Below are 2,675 nucleotides of genomic sequence, written 5' to 3' on the forward strand. Positions count from 1 at the left end.
ACACATAAGCTGGTTTGTTTTTGCTGTTAATGAGTTTGAGTCTATCCCTCACCCATGGTGATCCATGAACAAAGGACCAGAATGGTATTGTGTCTAATGCCATTCCCTTAAGTCGCTGTATGGATCATTGTGGTTGTAATCCACAGGGTCTTCCTTGGCTTATTTTTAAGAAGAGTTTTCCAGGCCTTTCCTCCTCATCCGTCTTAGTTTGGAAACTTTGTTGAAACTTGTTTAATATCACATTGTTTTTGTTGTTGCTGTGTGCTGTCAAGTTGGAACTGACCCATATCTGACCCGTTAGTGGATTTTCAGAAGTGGTTAATCACATGGGAGGAGATTGCCCATCCTTTTCTTGCAGAGCAGCTGGTGGCCTCGAACTGTGTGCCTTTGGGGTTGCAGCATGGCTTCTTGTCACTAGGCCACCAGATCTCATTTAATATCATAGCAACATGAAAGTCTCTACTAGTATACAGGTGATGGTTGTATATGAGTTTCATTGACCAGAAACCAAGCTCAGGTCTCTACATGCAAAGTGAGAATTCTACCACTGAACTCCCCTTCCACTTACTCTTGCTTACATGCCAGGAATTGTGCAGAGGCTTCTGCTCATGGAATAATGCTACTGACAGAGCATGCTTTTCATCACACTCTGTTGGTCTGACAAGCTTCCTTGCTGTGCATTCATGCCCCACCTAAGTAAAAAACTGTTCATTCTCTGTGCATGGGTCAACCTATTGTGTAGAGGCTATTGCTGTCATTGGCATGTGGTCAGAATGTCCTAGACTACCTCAGTCCCCTTCAGGGACAATAAGCCTACAGTCTCACTAGTCATTGATCCCGAAGGGAAAAGTGTCACAGAGCAGCGAGACTGGGTACCTGCCATCCATCTCTACAGCCAGAAAAAGGACAAAAGTCATAGGGTTATCCCAATACATCATTATTATGTAGGGCAAGGACCACTATAAACGGGCTAATCCATCTGCAAGTTGGCAAATGGGATTTTCTTATATGTAAAGAAAGCATGATTCATGACTTTGAATCAAAAGAATTTAATTTACTGAGGCATTTTATGGAGTTTGAAATCAGTGACTCCAAACACCATTAAAAATAATGAAATTGTCTCACTATTTAACTCAATTGAATTTTTATCTTCTACATCTTCTTTGTTTTAACCTTGTTAGTTATAAAGGGGTTAAATATGAATTTTTAAAAGTTGCAAATGGAGTACCAGCAGTTCTTGATTATAAAAGCAAGATTTAGACTTACCGACAACTCCTACTTGCCCTTTAATGTTAGGCGAGTTTCCCTGCCCTAAAGAAGAATTGAATCCACTCCCTGTTTATTTTCACTTGTTGCATGTGCAGAAAAAAAAAAATTCTCGTCTTTCCTGACACTAAAATAAGACAAAATGAGAACCTTATGTACCTGGTCTGACTTACTTACAAATTCAACTTAAAGGCACAATTAGAAATAATATATTCTTGTCTATGTTTTCAGATTTTCATTGTGTGGTCTTCTACATGGCCAGAGAGAAGTGTACTTTTATAGTCATTCAGTTTGTTGGGGTTTTTTTGTTTGATTGATTGCTTTTTAAGATTGTGTTTTGTTTTAATTTTTACAGTTAATGTTGGCTCTCTGGAAATATAATCAAAATAACCACACATGAGAGATATAAGAGACAAACTCCTTGGAATCTGGGCCCTGCAGGTGAGATGGGATGATGTGGAAGCAGATGGCAGGATGTGGTCTGCTGGAATGAGGGGTGAGGTTTGTGTTTTGAAAATGACAGGAGGAGAAATATTTGGTGAGCCCAGGAGTGCACAGAGGCATGCTAGGCCAAGGGGTGTTTGGAGTAGGAGGCGCAGTTGATTCTACAACAAAGCTTTTGACAAAGAAGCCCTCTCCCTATCAGATGGGGATGGTATAACACTTGGCTTGGAGTCTGGCTGTTCTTCATGGAACAGCTGCTGACTTGAAGTGAAAAAGCAGAATGTCTTTATTTTTTTCATCTCTAAACTTGTAGGGTATAAGAAGAGTTACTCTCTAAGGCTTTCTCTTCTTGGAAAACAATGACACCAAAAAAGCCCATCCATATCTAAATATCTATCTATGCCTATATAGTCAGGAAAATAGGAATCTATACTTACATATCTATATATGAATATGTGTTTGTATCTGTACATCTATGTATAGTTAAAATTGTATATAAAGGTTTGGATGTAGATAAGAACCAAAATCATGATGTAGTGGATTTTTTTTTTTTTTACTTTCTCCCCCAAATGCCACAGTGAATTATGAAAAGGTCAGTCTGTTTCCGTGGCAGCAGAGATGTAAGGTGTCTGTAGCAGGACCTGACTTGGGCTCCTCCGAATACTCGGATCTTCGAGAAGTTTGCTGGGCTGCTGGCTGGTGGATTGTCTTGGTTCTTAACACATGTGAGAGCTATGTAATGGCCTGGTGGCTTAGTCATTAAGGAGTTTTTCTGCCAATCCAAAGGCAGGTGGTTTGAATCCACCAGCTGTTCCAAAGAGAGAGATGGACAATCCTCTCCTCTTGTGTGATTTCCAGCATCTGAAAACCTTCTGGAACATCAGCTATAAGTGGGCATTGAGACAGAGAGAGAGATGGGAGGGAGGGAGAGAGAGAGAGAGAAAAGGAGAGAGAGAGAGAGAGAG

The sequence above is a fragment of the Elephantulus edwardii genome, unplaced genomic scaffold (genome assembly GCF_000299155.1).
Source record: "Elephantulus edwardii isolate Elephantulus edwardi_28Jun2011 unplaced genomic scaffold, EleEdw1.0 scaffold00063, whole genome shotgun sequence".
In the NCBI taxonomy this organism is placed as follows: Eukaryota; Metazoa; Chordata; class Mammalia; order Macroscelidea; family Macroscelididae; genus Elephantulus; species Elephantulus edwardii.